The 22167-nt window shown below is 39.6% G+C and overlaps 19 non-coding genes across 19 annotated transcripts; all 19 read right to left on the bottom strand.

The window, feature by feature from the left end:
- Positions 1-681: 681 nt before the first annotated feature.
- On the bottom strand, positions 682-752 carry trnag-gcc (transfer RNA glycine (anticodon GCC)). Its single transcript has one exon. It is a non-coding gene; the product is annotated as a tRNA-Gly (tRNA).
- Positions 753-1575: 823 nt separating this feature from the next.
- On the bottom strand, positions 1576-1646 carry trnag-gcc (transfer RNA glycine (anticodon GCC)). The gene has a single exon. It is a non-coding gene; the product is annotated as a tRNA-Gly (tRNA).
- Positions 1647-1925: 279 nt separating this feature from the next.
- trnag-gcc (transfer RNA glycine (anticodon GCC)) lies at positions 1926-1996 on the bottom strand. The gene has a single exon. It is a non-coding gene; the product is annotated as a tRNA-Gly (tRNA).
- An 823-nt stretch (positions 1997-2819) lies between these two features.
- On the bottom strand, positions 2820-2890 carry trnag-gcc (transfer RNA glycine (anticodon GCC)). Its single transcript has one exon. It is a non-coding gene; the product is annotated as a tRNA-Gly (tRNA).
- A 279-nt stretch (positions 2891-3169) lies between these two features.
- trnag-gcc (transfer RNA glycine (anticodon GCC)) lies at positions 3170-3240 on the bottom strand. Its single transcript has one exon. It is a non-coding gene; the product is annotated as a tRNA-Gly (tRNA).
- An 823-nt stretch (positions 3241-4063) lies between these two features.
- On the bottom strand, positions 4064-4134 carry trnag-gcc (transfer RNA glycine (anticodon GCC)). Its single transcript has one exon. It is a non-coding gene; the product is annotated as a tRNA-Gly (tRNA).
- A 279-nt stretch (positions 4135-4413) lies between these two features.
- On the bottom strand, positions 4414-4484 carry trnag-gcc (transfer RNA glycine (anticodon GCC)). Its single transcript has one exon. It is a non-coding gene; the product is annotated as a tRNA-Gly (tRNA).
- A 2416-nt stretch (positions 4485-6900) lies between these two features.
- trnag-gcc (transfer RNA glycine (anticodon GCC)) lies at positions 6901-6971 on the bottom strand. The gene has a single exon. It is a non-coding gene; the product is annotated as a tRNA-Gly (tRNA).
- A 279-nt stretch (positions 6972-7250) lies between these two features.
- trnag-gcc (transfer RNA glycine (anticodon GCC)) lies at positions 7251-7321 on the bottom strand. The gene has a single exon. It is a non-coding gene; the product is annotated as a tRNA-Gly (tRNA).
- Positions 7322-8144: 823 nt separating this feature from the next.
- Positions 8145-8215, bottom strand: trnag-gcc (transfer RNA glycine (anticodon GCC)). The gene has a single exon. It is a non-coding gene; the product is annotated as a tRNA-Gly (tRNA).
- A 279-nt stretch (positions 8216-8494) lies between these two features.
- trnag-gcc (transfer RNA glycine (anticodon GCC)) lies at positions 8495-8565 on the bottom strand. Its single transcript has one exon. It is a non-coding gene; the product is annotated as a tRNA-Gly (tRNA).
- An 823-nt stretch (positions 8566-9388) lies between these two features.
- On the bottom strand, positions 9389-9459 carry trnag-gcc (transfer RNA glycine (anticodon GCC)). Its single transcript has one exon. It is a non-coding gene; the product is annotated as a tRNA-Gly (tRNA).
- Positions 9460-12031: 2572 nt separating this feature from the next.
- Positions 12032-12102, bottom strand: trnag-gcc (transfer RNA glycine (anticodon GCC)). The gene has a single exon. It is a non-coding gene; the product is annotated as a tRNA-Gly (tRNA).
- Positions 12103-14325: 2223 nt separating this feature from the next.
- Positions 14326-14396, bottom strand: trnag-gcc (transfer RNA glycine (anticodon GCC)). The gene has a single exon. It is a non-coding gene; the product is annotated as a tRNA-Gly (tRNA).
- Positions 14397-14675: 279 nt separating this feature from the next.
- Positions 14676-14746, bottom strand: trnag-gcc (transfer RNA glycine (anticodon GCC)). The gene has a single exon. It is a non-coding gene; the product is annotated as a tRNA-Gly (tRNA).
- Positions 14747-16616: 1870 nt separating this feature from the next.
- Positions 16617-16687, bottom strand: trnag-gcc (transfer RNA glycine (anticodon GCC)). Its single transcript has one exon. It is a non-coding gene; the product is annotated as a tRNA-Gly (tRNA).
- A 280-nt stretch (positions 16688-16967) lies between these two features.
- Positions 16968-17038, bottom strand: trnag-gcc (transfer RNA glycine (anticodon GCC)). The gene has a single exon. It is a non-coding gene; the product is annotated as a tRNA-Gly (tRNA).
- Positions 17039-17667: 629 nt separating this feature from the next.
- On the bottom strand, positions 17668-17738 carry trnag-gcc (transfer RNA glycine (anticodon GCC)). The gene has a single exon. It is a non-coding gene; the product is annotated as a tRNA-Gly (tRNA).
- A 279-nt stretch (positions 17739-18017) lies between these two features.
- Positions 18018-18088, bottom strand: trnag-gcc (transfer RNA glycine (anticodon GCC)). The gene has a single exon. It is a non-coding gene; the product is annotated as a tRNA-Gly (tRNA).
- Positions 18089-22167: the final 4079 nt, after the last annotated feature.

The raw sequence follows: 22167 nt of genomic DNA, 5'->3' as shown, positions 1-22167 counted from the left end.
ACCCGGGTCTCCCGCGTGGCAGGCGAGAATTCTACCACTGAACGACCAATGCTCACAAAAGTGTTAATTTTCCAATTTTTTTTTTTCTTGGCATTTTCTCCATCCTTTTCTCATTTTCTGTTAGGGGAGATGTTTATACAAATGCTTAGAAAACAAAAAGTTATTGATACTTTTTTCCCCTTATCTCTTTTTCTTACCTCAATGAATAGTCTAAAGACTGCGCTATCTACGAACCCAGTATCAAGTGAGAAACCGTGGGACGACTCACTGACCATCCTCACATCCATCACGACTTTTATGTTTGTGACACATAAGAACGGCATAGTATACCTGCATTGGCCAGGAATCGGACCCGGGTCTCCCGCGTGGCAGGCGAGAATTCTACCACTGAACGACCAATGCTCACAAAAGTGTTAATTTTCCAAATTTTTTTTTTCTTGGCATTTTCTCCATCCTTTTCTCATTTTCTGTTAGGGGAGATGTTTATACAAATGCTTAGAAAACATAAAGTTATTGATAGTTTTTTCCCCTTATCTCTTTTTCTTACCTCAATGAATAGTCTAAAGACTACGCTATCTACGAACCCAGTATCAAGTGAGAAACCGTGGGACGACTCACTGACCATCCTCACATCCATCACGACTTTTATGTTTGTGACACATAAGAACGGCATAGTATACCTGCATTGGCCGGGAATCGGACCCGGGTCTCCCGCGTGGCAGGCGAGAATTCTACCACTGAACCACCAATGCTTACAAAAGTGTTAATTTTCCAACTTTTTTTTTTTCTTGGCACTTTCTCCATCCTTTTCTCATATTCTGTTAGGGGAGATGTTTATACAAATGCTTAGAAAACATAAAGTTATTGATACTTTTTTCACCTTTTCTCTTTTTCTTACCTTAATGAATAGTCTACTGCTCTGCTATCTACGAACCCAATATCAAGTGAGAAACCGTGGGACGACTCACTGACCATCCTCACATCCATCACGACTTTAAGGTCAGTGACACATAAGAACAGTAAGTTACATCTGTACTGGCCAGGAACTGGACCCGGGTCTGTCAAATGGGAGGCAAGAATTCTACCACTGAACCACCAATGTTTACAAGATTGTGGATTTACCAACTTTTTTTTCTTCTATCCTTTTCTCATATTGTGTTAGGGGAGATGTTTGTACAAATGATTAGAAAACAAGAAGTCATTGATATGTTTTTTTCTGTCTTTTGAATAGCCTCCAGACTATTCAAACACTGTCCCCCACATGGCAGGCAAGAATTCTACCACTGAACCACCAATGCTTACAATAGTGTTAATTTTCCAACTTTTTTTTCTTGGCACTTTCTCCATCCTTTTCTCATATTCTGTTAGGGGAAATGTTTATACAAATGCTTAGAAAACATAAAGTTATTGATACTTTTTTGACCTTTTCTCTTTTTCTTACCTTAATGAATAGTCTACAGACTCTGCAATCTACGAACCCAGTATCAAGTGAGAAACCGTGGGACGACTCACTGACTATCCTCACATCCATCACGACTTTCATGTTTGTGAAACATAAGAACGGTAAAGTATACCTGCATTGGCCGGGAATCGGACCCAGGTCTCCCGCGTGGCAGGCGAGAATTCTACCACTGAACCACCAATGCTTACAAAAGTGTTAATTTTCCAACTTTTTTTTTTTCTTGGCACCTTCTCCATCCTTTTCTCATATTCTGTTAGGGGAGATGTGTATACAAATGCTTAGAAAACATAAAGTTATTGATACTTTTTTCCCCTTATCTCTTTTTCTTACCTTAATGAATAGTCTACTGCTCTGCTATCTACGAACCCAATATCAAGTGAGAAACCGTGGGACGACTCACTGACCATCCTCACATCCATCACGACTTTTATGTTTGTGACACATAAGAACGGCATAGTATACCTGCATTGGCCGGGAATCGGACCCGGGTCTCCCGCGTGGCAGGCGAGAATTCTACCACTGAACCACCAATGCTTACAAAAGTGTTAATTTTCCAACTTTTTTTTTTTCTTGGCACCTTCTCCATCCTTTTCTCATATTCTGTTAGGGGAGATGTGTATACAAATGCTTAGAAAACATAAAGTTATTGATACTTTTTTCACCTTTTCTCTTTTTCTTACCTTAACGAATAGTCTACTGCTCTGCTATCTACGAACCCAATATCAAGTGAGAAACCGTGGGACGACTCACTGACCATCCTCACATCCATCACGACTTTAAGGTCAGTGACACATAAGAACAGTAAGTTACATCTGTACTGGCCAGGAACTGGACCCGGGTCTGTCAAATGGGAGGCAAGAATTCTACCACTGAACCACCAATGTTTACAAGATTGTGGATTTACCAACTTTTTTTTCTTCTATCCTTTTCTCATATTGTGTTAGGGGAGATGTTTGTACAAATGATTAGAAAACAAGAAGTCATTGATATGTTTTTTTCTGTCTTTTGAATAGCCTCCAGACTATTCAAACACTGTCCCCCACATGGCAGGCAAGAATTCTACCACTGAACCACCAATGCTTACAATAGTGTTAATTTTCCAACTTTTTTTTCTTGGCACTTTCTCCATCCTTTTCTCATATTCTGTTAGGGGAAATGTTTATACAAATGCTTAGAAAACATAAAGTTATTGATACTTTTTTGACCTTTTCTCTTTTTCTTACCTTAATGAATAGTCTACAGACTCTGCAATCTACGAACCCAGTATCAAGTGAGAAACCGTGGGACGACTCACTGACCATCCTCACATCCATCACGACTTTCATGTTTGTGAAACATAAGAACGGTAAAGTATACCTGCATTGGCCGGGAATCGGACCCAGGTCTCCCGCGTGGCAGGCGAGAATTCTACCACTGAACCACCAATGCTTACAAAAGTGTTAATTTTCCAACTTTTTTTTTTTCTTGGCACCTTCTCCATCCTTTTCTCATATTCTGTTAGGGGAGATGTGTATACAAATGCTTAGAAAACATAAAGTTATTGATACTTTTTTCCCCTTATCTCTTTTTCTTACCTTAATGAATAGTCTACTGCTCTGCTATCTACGAACCCAATATCAAGTGAGAAACCGTGGGACGACTCACTGACCATCCTCACATCCATCACGACTTTTATGTTTGTGACACATAAGAACGGCATAGTATACCTGCATTGGCCGGGAATCGGACCCGGGTCTCCCGCGTGGCAGGCGAGAATTCTACCACTGAACCACCAATGCTTACAAAAGTGTTAATTTTCCAACTTTTTTTTTTTCTTGGCACCTTCTCCATCCTTTTCTCATATTCTGTTAGGGGAGATGTGTATACAAATGCTTAGAAAACATAAAGTTATTGATACTTTTTTCACCTTTTCTCTTTTTCTTACCTTAACGAATAGTCTACTGCTCTGCTATCTACGAACCCAATATCAAGTGAGAAACCGTGGGACGACTCACTGACCATCCTCACATCCATCACGACTTTAAGGTCAGTGACACATAAGAACAGTAAGTTACATCTGTACTGGCCAGGAACTGGACCCGGGTCTGTCAAATGGGAGGCAAGAATTCTACCACTGAACCACCAATGTTTACAAGATTGTGGATTTACCAACTTTTTTTTCTTCTATCCTTTTCTCATATTGTGTTAGGGGAGATGTTTGTACAAATGATTAGAAAACAAGAAGTCATTGATATGTTTTTTTCTGTCTTTTGAATAGTCTCCAGACTATTCAAACACTGTCCCCCACATGGCAGGCAAGAATTCTACCACTGAACCACCAATGCTTACAATAGTGTTAATTTTCCAACTTTTTTTTCTTGGCACTTTCTCCATCCTTTTCTCATATTCTGTTAGGGGAAATGTTTATACAAATGCTTAGAAAACATAAAGTTATTGATACTTTTTTGACCTTTTCTCTTTTTCTTACCTTAATGAATAGTCTACAGACTCTGCAATCTACGAACCCAGTATCAAGTGAGAAACCGTGGGACGACTCACTGACCATCCTCACATCCATCACGACTTTCATGTTTGTGAAACATAAGAACGGTAAAGTATACCTGCATTGGCCGGGAATCGGACCCAGGTCTCCCGCGTGGCAGGCGAGAATTCTACCACTGAACCACCAATGCTTACAAAAGTGTTAATTTTCCAACTTTTTTTTTTTCTTGGCACCTTCTCCATCCTTTTCTCATATTCTGTTAGGGGAGATGTGTATACAAATGCTTAGAAAACATAAAGTTATTGATACTTTTTTCCCCTTATCTCTTTTTCTTACCTTAATGAATAGTCTACTGCTCTGCTATCTACGAACCCAATATCAAGTGAGAAACCGTGGGACGACTCACTGACCATCCTCACATCCATCACGACTTTTATGTTTGTGACACATAACAACGGCATAGTATACCTGTATTGGCCGGGAATCGGACCCGGGTCTCCCGCGTGGCAGGCGAGAATTCTACCACTGAACCACCAATGCTTACAAAAGTGTTAATTTTCCAACTTTTTTTTTTTCTTGGCACCTTCTCCATCCTTTTCTCATATTCTGTTAGGGGAGATGTGTATACAAATGCTTAGAAAACATAAAGTTATTGATACTTTTTTCACCTTTTCTCTTTTTCTTACCTTAACGAATAGTCTACTGCTCTGCTATCTACGAACCCAATATCAAGTGAGAAACCGTGGGACGACTCACTGACCATCCTCACATCCATCACGACTTTTATGTTTGTGACACATAAGAACGGTAAAGTATATCTGTATTGGCCGGGAATCAGACCCGGGTCTCCCGCGTGGCAGGCGAGAATTCTACCACTGAACCACCAATGCTTACAAAACTGTTAATTTTCCAACTTTTTTTTTTTCTTGGCACTTTCTCCATCCTTTTCTTATATTCTGTTAGGGGAGATGTTTATACAAATGCTTAGAAAACAAAAAGTTATTGATACTTTTTTCCCCTTATCTCTTTTTCTTACCTTAATGAATAGTCTACTGCTCTGCTATCTACGAACCCAATATCAAGTGAGAAACCGTGGGACGACTCACTGACCATCCTCACATCCATCACGACTTTTATGTTTGTGACACATAAGAACGGTAAAGTATATCTGTATTGGTCGGGAATCAGACCCGGGTCTCCCGCGTGGCAGGCGAGAATTCTACCACTGAACCACCAATGCTTACAAAAGTGTTAATTTTCCAACTTTTTTTTTTTCTTGGCACCTTCTCCATCCTTTTCTCATATTCTGTTAGGGGAGATGTGTATACAAATGCTTAGAAAACATAAAGTTATTGATACTTTTTTCACCTTTTCTCTTTTTCTTACTTTAACGAATAGTCTACTGCTCTGCTATCTACGAACCCAATATCAAGTGAGAAACCGTGGGACGACTCACTGACCATCCTCACATCCATCACGACTTTAAGGTCAGTGACACATAAGAACAGTAAGTTACATCTGTACTGGCCAGGAACTGGACCCGGGTCTGTCAAATGGGAGGCAAGAATTCTACCACTGAACCACCAATGTTTACAAGATTGTGGATTTACCAACTTTTTTTTCTTCTATCCTTTTCTCATATTGTGTTAGGGGAGATGTTTGTACAAATGATTAGAAAACAAGAAGTCATTGATATGTTTTTTTCTGTCTTTTGAATAGTCTCCAGACTATTCAAACACTGTCCCCCACATGGCAGGCAAGAATTCTACCACTGAACCACCAATGCTTACAAAACTGTTAATTTTCCAATTTTTTTTTCTTGGCACTTTCTCCATCCTTTTCTCATATTCTGTTAGGGGAGATGTTTATACAAATGCTTTGAAAACAAAAAGTTATTGATAGTTTTTTCCCCTTATCTCTTTTTCTTACCTCAATGAATAGTCTACAGACTACGCTATCTACGAACCCAGTATCAAGTGAGAAACCGTGGGACGACTCACTGACCATCTTCACATCCATCACGACTTTTATGTTTGTGACACATAAGAACGGTAAAGTATATCTGTATTGGCCGGGAATCAGACCCGGGTCTCCCGCGTGGCAGGCGAGAATTCTACCACTGAATCACCAATGCTCACAAAAGTGTTAATTTTCCAATTTTTTTTTTTCTTGGCATTTTCTCCATCCTTTTCTCATATTCTTATAGGGGAGATGTTTATACAAATGCTTAGAAAACATAAAGTTATTGATACTTTTTTCACCTTTTCTCTTTTTCTTACCTTAACGAATAGTCTACTGCTCTGCTATCTACGAACCCAATATCAAGTGAGAAACCGTGGGACGACTCACTGACCATCCTCACATCCATCACGACTTTAAGGTCAGTGACACATAAGAACAGTAAGTTACATCTGTACTGGCCAGGAACTGGACCCGGGTCTGTCAAATGGGAGGCAAGAATTCTACCACTGAACCACCAATGTTTACAAGATTGTGGATTTACCAACTTTTTTTTCTTCTATCCTTTTCTCATATTGTGTTAGGGGAGATGTTTGTACAAATGATTAGAAAACAAGAAGTCATTGATATGTTTTTTTCTGTCTTTTGAATAGCCTCCAGACTATTCAAACACTGTCCCCCACATGGCAGGCAAGAATTCTACCACTGAACCACCAATGCTTACAATAGTGTTAATTTTCCAACTTTTTTTTCTTGGCACTTTCTCCATCCTTTTCTCATATTCTGTTAGGGGAAATGTTTATACAAATGCTTAGAAAACATAAAGTTATTGATACTTTTTTGACCTTTTCTCTTTTTCTTACCTTAATGAATAGTCTACAGACTCTGCAATCTACGAACCCAGTATCAAGTGAGAAACCGTGGGACGACTCACTGACCATCCTCACATCCATCACGACTTTCATGTTTGTGAAACATAAGAACGGTAAAGTATACCTGCATTGGCCGGGAATCGGACCCAGGTCTCCCGCGTGGCAGGCGAGAATTCTACCACTGAACCACCAATGCTTACAAAAGTGTTAATTTTCCAACTTTTTTTTTTTCTTGGCACCTTCTCCATCCTTTTCTCATATTCTGTTAGGGGAGATGTGTATACAAATGCTTAGAAAACATAAAGTTATTGATACTTTTTTCCCCTTATCTCTTTTTCTTACCTTAATGAATAGTCTACTGCTCTGCTATCTACGAACCCAATATCAAGTGAGAAACCGTGGGACGACTCACTGACCATCCTCACATCCATCACGACTTTTATGTTTGTGACACATAAGAACGGCATAGTATACCTGCATTGGCCGGGAATCGGACCCGGGTCTCCCGCGTGGCAGGCGAGAATTCTACCACTGAACCACCAATGCTTACAAAAGTGTTAATTTTCCAACTTTTTTTTTTTCTTGGCACCTTCTCCATCCTTTTCTCATATTCTGTTAGGGGAGATGTGTATACAAATGCTTAGAAAACATAAAGTTATTGATACTTTTTTCACCTTTTCTCTTTTTCTTACCTTAACGAATAGTCTACTGCTCTGCTATCTACGAACCCAATATCAAGTGAGAAACCGTGGGACGACTCACTGACCATCCTCACATCCATCACGACTTTAAGGTCAGTGACACATAAGAACAGTAAGTTACATCTGTACTGGCCAGGAACTGGACCCGGGTCTGTCAAATGGGAGGCAAGAATTCTACCACTGAACCACCAATGTTTACAAGATTGTGGATTTACCAACTTTTTTTTCTTCTATCCTTTTCTCATATTGTGTTAGGGGAGATGTTTGTACAAATGATTAGAAAACAAGAAGTCATTGATATGTTTTTTTCTGTCTTTTGAATAGTCTCCAGACTATTCAAACACTGTCCCCCACATGGCAGGCAAGAATTCTACCACTGAACCACCAATGCTTACAATAGTGTTAATTTTCCAACTTTTTTTTCTTGGCACTTTCTCCATCCTTTTCTCATATTCTGTTAGGGGAAATGTTTATACAAATGCTTAGAAAACATAAAGTTATTGATACTTTTTTGACCTTTTCTCTTTTTCTTACCTTAATGAATAGTCTACAGACTCTGCAATCTACGAACCCAGTATCAAGTGAGAAACCGTGGGACGACTCACTGACCATCCTCACATCCATCACGACTTTCATGTTTGTGAAACATAAGAACGGTAAAGTATACCTGCATTGGCCGGGAATCGGACCCAGGTCTCCCGCGTGGCAGGCGAGAATTCTACCACTGAACCACCAATGCTTACAAAAGTGTTAATTTTCCAACTTTTTTTTTTTCTTGGCACCTTCTCCATCCTTTTCTCATATTCTGTTAGGGGAGATGTGTATACAAATGCTTAGAAAACATAAAGTTATTGATACTTTTTTCCCCTTATCTCTTTTTCTTACCTTAATGAATAGTCTACTGCTCTGCTATCTACGAACCCAATATCAAGTGAGAAACCGTGGGACGACTCACTGACCATCCTCACATCCATCACGACTTTTATGTTTGTGACACATAAGAACGGCATAGTATACCTGTATTGGCCGGGAATCGGACCCGGGTCTCCCGCGTGGCAGGCGAGAATTCTACCACTGAACCACCAATGCTTACAAAAGTGTTAATTTTCCAACTTTTTTTTTTTCTTGGCACCTTCTCCATCCTTTTCTCATATTCTGTTAGGGGAGATGTGTATACAAATGCTTAGAAAACATAAAGTTATTGATACTTTTTTCACCTTTTCTCTTTTTCTTACCTTAACGAATAGTCTACTGCTCTGCTATCTACGAACCCAATATCAAGTGAGAAACCGTGGGACGACTCACTGACCATCCTCACATCCATCACGACTTTAAGGTCAGTGACACATAAGAACAGTAAGTTACATCTGTACTGGCCAGGAACTGGACCCGGGTCTGTCAAATGGGAGGCAAGAATTCTACCACTGAACCACCAATGTTTACAAGATTGTGGATTTACCAACTTTTTTTTCTTCTATCCTTTTCTCATATTGTGTTAGGGGAGATGTTTGTACAAATGATTAGAAAACAAGAAGTCATTGATATGTTTTTTTCTGTCTTTTGAATAGTCTCCAGACTATTCAAACACTGTCCCCCACATGGCAGGCAAGAATTCTACCACTGAACCACCAATGCTTACAAAACTGTTAATTTTCCAATTTTTTTTTCTTGGCACTTTCTCCATCCTTTTCTCATATTCTGTTAGGGGAGATGTTTATACAAATGCTTTGAAAACAAAAAGTTATTGATAGTTTTTTCCCCTTATCTCTTTTTCTTACCTCAATGAATAGTCTACAGACTACGCTATCTACGAACCCAGTATCAAGTGAGAAACCGTGGGACGACTCACTGACCATCCTCACATCCATCACGACTTTCATGTTTGTGAAACATAAGAACGGTAAAGTATACCTGCATTGGCCGGGAATCGGACCCAGGTCTCCCGCGTGGCAGGCGAGAATTCTACCACTGAACCACCAATGCTTACAAAAGTGTTAATTTTCCAACTTTTTTTTTTTCTTGGCACCTTCCCCATCCTTTTCTCATATTCTGTTAGGGGAGATGTGTATACAAATGCTTAGAAAACATAAAGTTATTGATACTTTTTTCCCCTTATCTCTTTTTCTTACCTTAATGAATAGTCTACTGCTCTGCTATCTACGAACCCAATATCAAGTGAGAAACCGTGGGACGACTCACTGACCATCCTCACATCCATCACGACTTTTATGTTTGTGACACATAAGAACGGGAAAGTATACCTGCATTGGCCGGGAATCGGACCCGGGTCTCCCGCGTGGCAGGCGAGAATTCTACCACTGAATCACCAATTCTCACAAAAGTGTTAATTTTCCAATTTTTTTTTTTCTTGGCATTTTCTCCATCCTTTTCTCATATTCTTATAGGGGAGATGTTTATACAAATGCTTAGAAAACAAAAAGTTATTGATACTTTTTTCCCCTTATCTCTTTTTCTTACCTTAATGAATAGTCTACTGCTCTGCTATCTACGAACCCAATATCAAGTGAGAAACCGTGGGACGACTCACTGACCATCCTCACATCCATCACGACTTTTATGTTTGTGACACATAAGAACGGTAAAGTATATCTGTATTGGCCGGGAATCAGACCCGGGTCTCCCGCGTGGCAGGCGAGAATTCTACCACTGAACCACCAATGCTTACAAAACTGTTAATTTTCCAACTTTTTTTTTTTCTTGGCACTTTCTCCATCCTTTTCTTATATTCTGTTAGGGGAGATGTTTATACAAATGCTTAGAAAACAAAAAGTTATTGATACTTTTTTCCCCTTATCTCTTTTTCTTACCTTAATGAATAGTCTACTGCTCTGCTATCTACGAACCCAATATCAAGTGAGAAACCGTGGGACGACTCACTGACCATCCTCACATCCATCACGACTTTTATGTTTGTGACACATAAGAACGGTAAAGTATATCTGTATTGGTCGGGAATCAGACCCGGGTCTCCCGCGTGGCAGGCGAGAATTCTACCACTGAACCACCAATGCTTACAAAACTGTTAATTTTCCAACTTTTTTTTTTTCTTGGCACTTTCTCCATCCTTTTCTTATATTCTGTTAGGGGAGATGTTTATACAAATGCTTAGAAAACAAAAAGTTATTGATACTTTTTTCCCCTTATCTCTTTTTCTTACCTTAATGAATAGTCTACTGCTCTGCTATCTACGAACCCAATATCAAGTGAGAAACCGTGGGACGACTCACTGACCATCCTCACATCCATCACGACTTTTATGTTTGTGACACATAAGAACGGTAAAGTATATCTGTATTGGCCGGGAATCAGACCCGGGTCTCCCGCGTGGCAGGCGAGAATTCTACCACTGAACCACCAATGCTTACAAAACTGTTAATTTTCCAACTTTTTTTTTTTCTTGGCACTTTCTTCATCCTTTTCTTATATTCTGTTAGGGGAGATGTTTATACAAATGCTTAGAAAACATAAAGTTATTGATACTTTTTTCACCTTTTCTCTTTTTCTTACCTTAATGAGTAGTCTACAGACTCCGCAATCTACGAACCCAGTATCAAGTGAGAAACCGTGGGACGACTCACTGACCATCCTCACATCCATCACGACTTTTATGTTTGTGACACATAAGAACGGGATAGTCTACCTGCATTGGCCGGGAATCAGACCCAGGTCTCCCGCGTGGCAGGCGAGAATTCTACCACTGAACGACCAATGCTCACAAAAGTGTTAATTTTCCAATTTTTTTTTTTCTTGGCATTTTCTCCATCCTTTTCTCATTTTCTGTTAGGGGAGATGTTTATACAAATGCTTAGAAAACATAAAGTTATTGATACTTTTTTCACCTTTTCTCTTTTTCTTACCTTAATGAATAGTCTACTGCTCTGCTATCTACGAACCCAATATCAAGTGAGAAACCGTGGGACGACTCACTGACCATCCTCACATCCATCACGACTTTAAGGTCAGTGACACATAAGAACAGTAAGTTACATCTGTACTGGCCAGGAACTGGACCCGGGTCTGTCAAATGGGAGGCAAGAATTCTACCACTGAACCACCAATGTTTACAAGATTGTGGATTTACCAACTTTTTTTTCTTCTATCCTTTTCTCATATTGTGTTAGGGGAGATGTTTGTACAAATGATTAGAAAACAAGAAGTCATTGATATGTTTTTTTCTGTCTTTTGAATAGCCTCCAGACTATTCAAACACTGTCCCCCACATGGCAGGCAAGAATTCTACCACTGAACCACCAATGCTTACAATAGTGTTAATTTTCCAACTTTTTTTTCTTGGCACTTTCTCCATCCTTTTCTCATATTCTGTTAGGGGAAATGTTTATACAAATGCTTAGAAAACATAAAGTTATTGATACTTTTTTGACCTTTTCTCTTTTTCTTACCTTAATGAATAGTCTACAGACTCTGCAATCTACGAACCCAGTATCAAGTGAGAAACCGTGGGACGACTCACTGACCATCCTCACATCCATCACGACTTTCATGTTTGTGAAACATAAGAACGGTAAAGTATACCTGCATTGGCCGGGAATCGGACCCAGGTCTCCCGCGTGGCAGGCGAGAATTCTACCACTGAACCACCAATGCTTACAAAAGTGTTAATTTTCCAACTTTTTTTTTTTCTTGGCACCTTCTCCATCCTTTTCTCATATTCTGTTAGGGGAGATGTGTATACAAATGCTTAGAAAACATAAAGTTATTGATACTTTTTTCCCCTTATCTCTTTTTCTTACCTTTATGAATAGTCTACTGCTCTGCTATCTACGAACCCAATATCAAGTGAGAAACCGTGGGACGACTCACTGACCATCCTCACATCCATCACGACTTTTATGTTTGTGACACATAAGAACGGTAAAGTATATCTGTATTGGCCGGGAATCAGACCCGGGTCTCCCGCGTGGCAGGCGAGAATTCTACCACTGAACCACCAATGCTTACAAAACTGTTAATTTTCCAACTTTTTTTTTTTCTTGGCACTTTCTCCATCCTTTTCTTATATTCTGTTAGGGGAGATGTTTATACAAATGCTTAGAAAACAAAAAGTTATTGATACTTTTTTCCCCTTATCTCTTTTTCTTACCTTAATGAATAGTCTACTGCTCTGCTATCTACGAACCCAATATCAAGTGAGAAACCGTGGGACGACTCACTGACCATCCTCACATCCATCACGACTTTTATGTTTGTGACACATAAGAACGGTAAAGTATATCTGTATTGGTCGGGAATCAGACCCGGGTCTCCCGCGTGGCAGGCGAGAATTCTACCACTGAACCACCAATGCTTACAAAACTGTTAATTTTCCAACTTTTTTTTTTTCTTGGCACTTTCTCCATCCTTTTCTTATATTCTGTTAGGGGAGATGTTTATACAAATGCTTAGAAAACAAAAAGTTATTGATACTTTTTTCCCCTTATCTCTTTTTCTTACCTTAATGAATAGTCTACTGCTCTGCTATCTACGAACCCAATATCAAGTGAGAAACCGTGGGACGACTCACTGACCATCCTCACATCCATCACGACTTTTATGTTTGTGACACATAAGAACGGTAAAGTATATCTGTATTGGCCGGGAATCAGACCCGGGTCTCCCGCGTGGCAGGCGAGAATTCTACCACTGAACCACCAATGCTTACAAAACTGTTAATTTTCCAACTTTTTTTTTTTCTTGGCACTTTCTCCATCCTTTTCTTATATTCTGTTAGGGGAGATGTGTATACAAATGCTTAGAAAACATAAAGTTATTGATACTTTTTTCACCTTTTCTCTTTTTCTTACCTTAATGAGTAGTCTACTGCTCTGCTATCTACGAACCCAATATCAAGTGAGAAACCGTGGGACGACTCACTGACCATCCTCACATCCATCACGACTTTAAGGTCAGTGACACATAAGAACAGTAAGTTACATCTGTACTGGCCAGGAACTGGACCCGGGTCTGTCAAATGGGAGGCAAGAATTCTACCACTGAACCACCAATGTTTACAAGATTGTGGATTTACCAACTTTTTTTTCTTCTATCCTTTTCTCATATTGTGTTAGGGGAGATGTTTGTACAAATGATTAGAAAACAAGAAGTCATTGATATGTTTTTTTCTGTCTTTTGAATAGTCTCCAGACTATTCAAACACTGTCCCCCACATGGCAGGCAAGAATTCTACCACTGAACCACCAATGCTTACGATAGTGTTAATTTTCCAACTTTTTTTTCTTGGCACTTTCTCCATCCTTTTCTCATATTCTGTTAGGGGAAATGTTTATACAAATGCTTAGAAAACATAAAGTTATTGATACTTTTTTGACCTTTTCTCTTTTTCTTACCTTAATGAATAGTCTACAGACTCTGCAATCTACGAACCCAGTATCAAGTGAGAAACCGTGGGACGACTCACTGACCATCCTCACATCCATCACGACTTTCATGTTTGTGAAACATAAGAACGGTAAAGTATACCTGCATTGGCCGGGAATCAGACCCAGGTCTCCCGCGTGGCAGGCGAGAATTCTACCACTGAACCACCAATGCTTACAAAAGTGTTAATTTTCCAACTTTTTTTTTTTCTTGGCACCTTCTCCATCCTTTTCTCATATTCTGTTAGGGGAGATGTGTATACAAATGCTTAGAAAACATAAAGTTATTGATACTTTTTTCCCCTTATCTCTTTTTCTTACCTTTATGAATAGTCTACTGCTCTGCTATCTACGAACCCAATATCAAGTGAGAAACCGTGGGACGACTCACTGACCATCCTCACATCCATCACGACTTTTATGTTTGTGACACATAAGAACGGCATAGTATACCTGCATTGGCCGGGAATCGGACCCGGGTCTCCCGCGTGGCAGGCGAGAATTCTACCACTGAACCACCAATGCTTACAAAAGTGTTAATTTTCCAACTTTTTTTTTTTCTTGGCACCTTCTCCATCCTTTTCTCATATTCTGTTAGGGGAGATGTGTATACAAATGCTTAGAAAACATAAAGTTATTGATACTTTTTTCCCCTTATCTCTTTTTCTTACCTTAATGAATAGTCTACTGCTCTGCTATCTACGAACCCAATATCAAGTGAGAAACCGTGGGACGACTCACTGACCATCCTCACATCCATCACGACTTTTATGTTTGTGACACATAAGAACGGCATAGTATACCTGTATTGGCCGGGAATCGGACCCGGGTCTCCCGCGTGGCAGGCGAGAATTCTACCACTGAACCACCAATGCTTACAAAAGTGTTAATTTTCCAACTTTTTTTTTTTCTTGGCACCTTCTCCATCCTTTTCTCATATTCTGTTAGGGGAGATGTGTATACAAATGCTTAGAAAACATAAAGTTATTGATACTTTTTTCACCTTTTCTCTTTTTCTTACCTTAACGAATAGTCTACTGCTCTGCTATCTACGAACCCAATATCAAGTGAGAAACCGTGGGACGACTCACTGACCATCCTCACATCCATCACGACTTTAAGGTCAGTGACACATAAGAACAGTAAGTTACATCTGTACTGGCCAGGAACTGGACCCGGGTCTGTCAAATGGGAGGCAAGAATTCTACCACTGAACCACCAATGTTTACAAGATTGTGGATTTACCAACTTTTTTTTCTTCTATCCTTTTCTCATATTGTGTTAGGGGAGATGTTTGTACAAATGATTAGAAAACAAGAAGTCATTGATATGTTTTTTTCTGTCTTTTGAATAGTCTCCAGACTATTCAAACACTGTCCCCCACATGGCAGGCAAGAATTCTACCACTGAACCACCAATGCTTACAAAACTGTTAATTTTCCAATTTTTTTTTCTTGGCACTTTCTCCATCCTTTTCTCATATTCTGTTAGGGGAGATGTTTATACAAATGCTTTGAAAACAAAAAGTTATTGATAGTTTTTTCCCCTTATCTCTTTTTCTTACCTCAATGAATAGTCTACAGACTACGCTATCTACGAACCCAGTATCAAGTGAGAAACCGTGGGACGACTCACTGACCATCTTCACATCCATCACGACTTTTATGTTTGTGACACATAAGAACGGTAAAGTATATCTGTATTGGCCGGGAATCAGACCCGGGTCTCCCGCGTGGCAGGCGAGAATTCTACCACTGAATCACCAATGCTCACAAAAGTGTTAATTTTCCAATTTTTTTTTTTCTTGGCATTTTCTCCATCCTTTTCTCATATTCTTATAGGGGAGATGTTTATACAAATGCTTAGAAAACAAAAAGTTATTGATACTTTTTTCCCCTTATCTCTTTTTCTTACCTTAATGAATAGTCTACTGCTCTGCTATCTACGAACCCAATATCAAGTGAGAAACCGTGGGACGACTCACTGACCATCCTCACATCCATCACGACTTTTATGTTTGTGACACATAAGAACGGGAAAGTATACCTGCATTGGCCGGGAATCGGACCCGGGTCTCCCGCGTGGCAGGCGAGAATTCTACCACTGAATCACCAATTCTCACAAAAGTGTTAATTTTCCAAATTTTTTTTTTCTTGGCATTTTCTCCATCCTTTTCTCATATTCTTATAGGGGAGATGTTTATACAAATGCTTAGAAAACAAAAAGTTATTGATACTTTTTTCCCCTTATCTCTTTTTCTTACCTTAATGAATAGTCTACTGCTCTGCTATCTACGAACCCAATATCAAGTGAGAAACCGTGGGACGACTCACTGACCATCCTCACATCCATCACGACTTTTATGTTTGTGACACATAAGAACGGTAAAGTATATCTGTATTGGCCGGGAATCAGACCCGGGTCTCCCGCGTGGCAGGCGAGAATTCTACCACTGAACCACCAATGCTTACAAAACTGTTAATTTTCCAACTTTTTTTTTTCTTGGCACTTTCTCCATCCTTTTCTTATATTCTGTTAGGGGAGATGTTTATACAAATGCTTAGAAAACATAAAGTTATTGATACTTTTTTCCCCTTATCTCTTTTTCTTACCTTAATGAATAGTCTACTGCTCTGCTATCTACGAACCCAATATCAAGTGAGAAACCGTGGTACGACTCACTGACCATCCTCACATCCATCACGACTTTTATGTTTGTGACACATAAGAACGGGATAGTATACCTGCATTGGCCGGGAATTGGACCCGGGTCTCCCGCGTGGCAGGCGAGAATTCTACCACTGAACCACCAATGCTCACAAAAGTGTTAATTTTCCAATTTTTTTTTTTTCTTGGCATTTTCTCCATCCTTTTCTCATATTCTTATAGGGGAGATGTTTATACAAATGCTTAGAAAACATAAAGTTATTGATACTTTTTTCCCCTTATCTCTTTTTCTTACCTCAATGAATAGTCTACAGACTACGCAATCTATGAACCCAATATCAAGTGAGAAACCGTGGGACGACTCACTGACCATCCTCACATCCATCACGACTTTTATGTTTGTGACACATAAGAACGGGAAAGTATACCTGCATTGGCCGGGAATCGGACCCGGGTCTCCCGCGTGGCAGGCGAGAATTCTACCACTGAACGACCAATGCTCACAAAAGTGTTAATTTTCCAATTTTTTTTTTTCTTGGCATTTTCTCCATCCTTTTCTCATTTTCTGTTAGGGGAGATGTTTATACAAATGCTTAGAAAACATAAAGTTATTGATAGTTTTTTCCCCTTATCTCTTTTTCTTACCTTAATGAATAGTCTACAGACTCTGCAATCTACGAACCCAATATCAAGTGAGAAACCGTGGGACGACTCACTGACCATCCTCACATCCATCACGACTTTCATGTTTGTAAAACATAAGAACGGGATAGTATACCTGCATTGGCCGGGAATCGGACCCCGGTCTCCCGCGTGGCAGGCGAGAATTCTACCACTGAATCACCAATGCTCACAAAAGTGTTAATTTTCCAATTTTTTTTTTTCTTGGCATTTTCTCCATCCTTTTCTCATATTCTTATAGGGGAGATGTTTATACAAATGCTTAGAAAACATAAAGTTATTGATACTTTTTTCCCCTTATCTCTTTTTCTTACCTCAATGAATAGTCTACAGACTACGCTATCTACGAACCCAATATCAAGTGAGAAACCGTGGGACGACTCACTGACCATCCTCACATCCATCACGACTTTTATGTTTGTGACACATAAGAACGGGAAAGTATACCTGCATTGGCCGGGAATCGGACCCGGGTCTCCCGCGTGGCAGGCGAGAATTCTACCACTGAACGACCAATGCTCACAAAAGTGTTAATTTTCCAATTTTTTTTTTTCTTGGCATTTTCTCCATCCTTTTCTCATTTTCTGTTAGGGGAGATGTTTATACAAATGCTTAGAAAACATAAAGTTGTTGATAGTTTTTTCCCCTTATCTCTTTTTCTTACCTCAATGAATAGTCTAAAGACTACGCTATCTACGAACCCAGTATCAAGTGAGAAACCGTGGGACGAATCACTGACCATCCTCACATCCATCACGACTTTTATGTTTGTGACACATAAGAACGGCATAGTATACCTGCATTGGCCGGGAATCGGACCCGGGTCTCCCGCGTGGCAGGCGAGAATTCTACCACTGAACCACCAATGCTCACAAAAGTGAAATTTTCCAATTTTTTTTTTTTCTTGGCATTTTCTCCATCCTTTTCTCATATTCTGTTAGGGGAGATGTTTATACAAATGCTTAGAAAACATAAAGTTATTGATACTTTTTTGACCTTTTCTCTTTTTCTTACCTTAATGAATAGTCTACAGACTCTGCAATCTACGAACCCAGTATCAAGTGAGAAACCGTGGGACGAATCACTGACCATCCTCACATCCATCACGACTTTCATGTTTGTGAAACATAAGAACGGGATAGTATACCTGCATTGGCCGGGAATCGGACCCCGGTCTCCCGCGTGGCAGGCGAGAATTCTACCACTGAATCACCAATGCTCACAAAAGTGTTAATTTTCCAATTTTTTTTTTTCTTGGCATTTTCTCCATCCTTTTCTCATATTCTTATAGGGGAGATGTTTATACAAATGCTTAGAAAACAAAAAGTTATTGATACTTTTTTCCCCTTATCTCTTTTTCTTACCTTAATGAATAGTCTACTGCTCTGCTATCTACGAACCCAATATCAAGTGAGAAACCGTGGGACGACTCACTGACCATCCTCACATCCATCACGACTTTTATGTTTGTGACACATAAGAACGGTAAAGTATATCTGTATTGGCCGGGAATCAGACCCGGGTCTCCCGCGTGGCAGGCGAGAATTCTACCACTGAACCACCAATGCTTACAAAACTGTTAATTTTCCAACTTTTTTTTTTTCTTGGCACTTTCTCCATCCTTTTCTTATATTCTGTTAGGGGAGATGTTTATACAAATGCTTAGAAAACAAAAAGTTATTGATACTTTTTTCCCCTTATCTCTTTTTCTTACCTTAATGAATAGTCTACTGCTCTGCTATCTAGGAACCCAATATCAAGTGAGAAACCGTGGGACGACTCACTGACCATCCTCACATCCATCACGACTTTTATGTTTGTGACACATAAGAACGGGAAAGTATACCTGCATTGGCCGGGAATCGGACCCGGGTCTCCCGCGTGGCAGGCGAGAATTCTACCACTGAATCACCAATTCTCACAAAAGTGTTAATTTTCCAATTTTTTTTTTTCTTGGCATTTTCTCCATCCTTTTCTCATATTCTTATAGGGGAGATGTTTATACAAATGCTTAGAAAACAAAAAGTTATTGATACTTTTTTCCCCTTATCTCTTTTTCTTACCTTAATGAATAGTCTACTGCTCTGCTATCTACGAACCCAATATCAAGTGAGAAACCGTGGGACGACTCACTGACCATCCTCACATCCATCACGACTTTTATGTTTGTGACACATAAGAACGGTAAAGTATATCTGTATTGGCCGGGATATCAGACCCGGGTCTCCCGCGTGGCAGGCGAGAATTCTACCACTGAACCACCAATGCTTACAAAACTGTTAATTTTCCAACTTTTTTTTTTTCTTGGCACTTTCTCCATCCTTTTCTTATATTCTGTTAGGGGAGATGTTTATACAAATGCTTAGAAAACAAAAAGTTATTGATACTTTTTTCCCCTTATCTCTTTTTCTTACCTTAATGAATAGTCTACTGCTCTGCTATCTACGAACCCAATATCAAGTGAGAAACCGTGGGACGACTCACTGACCATCCTCACATCCATCACGACTTTTATGTTTGTGACACATAAGAACGGTAAAGTATATCTGTATTGGTCGGGAATCAGACCCGGGTCTCCCGCGTGGCAGGCGAGAATTCTACCACTGAACCACCAATGCTTACAAAACTGTTAATTTTCCAACTTTTTTTTTTTCTTGGCACTTTCTCCATCCTTTTCTTATATTCTGTTAGGGGAGATGTTTATACAAATGCTTAGAAAACAAAAAGTTATTGATACTTTTTTCCCCTTATCTCTTTTTCTTACCTTAATGAATAGTCTACTGCTCTGCTATCTACGAACCCAATATCAAGTGAGAAACCGTGGGACGACTCACTGACCATCCTCACATCCATCACGACTTTTATGTTTGTGACACATAAGAACGGGAAAGTATACCTGCATTGGCCGGGAATCGGACCCGGGTCTCCCGCGTGGCAGGCGAGAATTCTACCACTGAATCACCAATTCTCACAAAAGTGTTAATTTTCCAAATTTTTTTTTTCTTGGCATTTTCTCCATCCTTTTCTCATATTCTTATAGGGGAGATGTTTATACAAATGCTTAGAAAACAAAAAGTTATTGATACTTTTTTCCCCTTATCTCTTTTTCTTACCTTAATGAATAGTCTACTGCTCTGCTATCTACGAACCCAATATCAAGTGAGAAACCGTGGGACGACTCACTGACCATCCTCACATCCATCACGACTTTTATGTTTGTAAAACATAAGAACGGTAAAGTATATCTGTATTGGCCGGGAATCAGACCCGGGTCTCCCGCGTGGCAGGCGAGAATTCTACCACTGAACCACCAATGCTTACAAAACTGTTAATTTTCCAACTTTTTTTTTTCTTGGCACTTTCTCCATCCTTTTCTTATATTCTGTTAGGGGAGATGTTTATACAAATGCTTAGAAAACATAAAGTTATTGATACTTTTTTCCCCTTATCTCTTTTTCTTACCTTAATGAATAGTCTACTGCTCTGCTATCTACGAACCCAATATCAAGTGAGAAACCGTGGGACGACTCACTGACCATCCTCACATCCATCACGACTTTTATGTTTGTGACACATAAGAACGGGATAGTATACCTGCATTGGCCGGGAATTGGACCCGGGTCTCCCGCGTGGCAGGCGAGAATTCTACCACTGAACGACCAATGCTCACAAAAGTGTTAATTTTCCAATTTTTTTTTTTCTTGGCATTTTCTCCATCCTTTTCTCATTTTCTGTTAGGGGAGATGTTTATACAAATGCTTAGAAAACATAAAGTTGTTGATAGTTTTTTCCCCTTATCTCTTTTTCTTACCTCAATGAATAGTCTAAAGACTACGCTATCTACGAACCCAGTATCAAGTGAGAAACCGTGGGACGAATCACTGACCATCCTCACATCCATCACGACTTTTATGTTTGTGACACATAAGAACGGCATAGTATACCTGCATTGGCCGGGAATCGGACTCGGGTCTCCCGCGTGGCAGGCGAGAATTCTACCACTGAACCACCAATGCTCACAAAAGTGAAATTTTCCAATTTTTTTTTTTTCTTGGCATTTTCTCCATCCTTTTCTCATATTCTGTTAGGGGAGATGTTTATACAAATGCTTAGAAAACATAAAGTTATTGATACTTTTTTGACCTTTTCTCTTTTTCTTACCTTAATGAATAGTCTACAGACTCTGCAATCTACGAACCCAGTATCAAGTGAGAAACCGTGGGACGAATCACTGACCATCCTCACATCCATCACGACTTTCATGTTTGTGAAACATAAGAACGGGATAGTATACCTGCATTGGCCGGGAATCGGACCCCGGTCTCCCGCGTGGCAGGCGAGAATTCTACCACTGAATCACCAATGCTCACAAAAGTGTTAATTTTCCAATTTTTTTTTTTCTTGGCATTTTCTCCATCCTTTTCTCATATTCTTATAGGGGAGATGTTTATACAAATGCTTAGAAAACAAAAAGTTATTGATACTTTTTTCCCCTTATCTCTTTTTCTTACCTTAATGAATAGTCTACTGCTCTGCTATCTACGAACCCAATATCAAGTGAGAAACCGTGGGACGACTCACTGACCATCCTCACATCCATCACGACTTTTATGTTTGTGACACATAAGAACGGTAAAGTATATCTGTATTGGCCGGGAATCAGACCCGGGTCTCCCGCGTGGCAGGCGAGAATTCTACCACTGAACCACCAATGCTTACAAAAGTGTTAATTTTCCAACTTTTTTTTTTTCTTGGCACTTTCTCCATCCTTTTCTTATATTCTGTTAGGGGAGATGTTTATACAAATGCTTAGAAAACAAAAAGTTATTGATACTTTTTTCCCCTTATCTCTTTTTCTTACCTTAATGAATAGTCTACTGCTCTGCTATCTACGAACCCAATATCAAGTGAGAAACCGTGGGACGACTCACTGACCATCCTCACATCC

This window comes from Leuresthes tenuis, unplaced genomic scaffold (assembly GCF_036924035.1).
Source record: "Leuresthes tenuis unplaced genomic scaffold, fLeuTen1.0.hap1 SCAF_5, whole genome shotgun sequence".
NCBI lineage: Eukaryota > Metazoa > Chordata > Actinopteri > Atheriniformes > Atherinopsidae > Leuresthes > Leuresthes tenuis.
Note: the sequence above shows the minus strand (reverse complement) of the source record. Positions and strands in the feature narration are given on the sequence as shown.